Consider the following 480-nt stretch of genomic DNA (forward strand, 5'->3'; position numbering starts at 1 on the left):
AATCAATACTTCAATGGCACAAAAAAAATTAGCAATAGGATGCTTTTTGAAACTTTCCACATGTGTGAAGATACAGAAGATAAATTTAAGTTGGGATTAGTTATGTTGGTTGAGTGTGTGTTGAAACCAACTTCAAGACAAATTGATTATAGAACTCTGGGCATGGTTGAATACCTTGATGAGTTCCTTACGTATCCATGGGGCCGGATAGCATATTTCATTTTGTTAAATTCATTGAAAGAGTCACAATTGGAAAGAACACTAAGGATGCAACGGAACCAACAAACAGAATGTAAGTATGAGAATAATAAGGATGCAACAGAATGGACAGACAGAATGTAAGTATGCATTACAAGGTTATCCACTCGCATTTCAGGTATTATGTTCCTATTCTAATTACTTACGTATTATGTATAATTTCTTTGTACAAAGAATAAAATTTATACATCACATTTCTCTTTTTTTACGTTACAGTATTGG

The sequence above is a fragment of the Olea europaea genome, chromosome 10 (assembly GCF_002742605.1).
Source record: "Olea europaea var. sylvestris chromosome 10, O_europaea_v1, whole genome shotgun sequence".
Lineage (NCBI taxonomy): Eukaryota > Viridiplantae > Streptophyta > Magnoliopsida > Lamiales > Oleaceae > Olea > Olea europaea.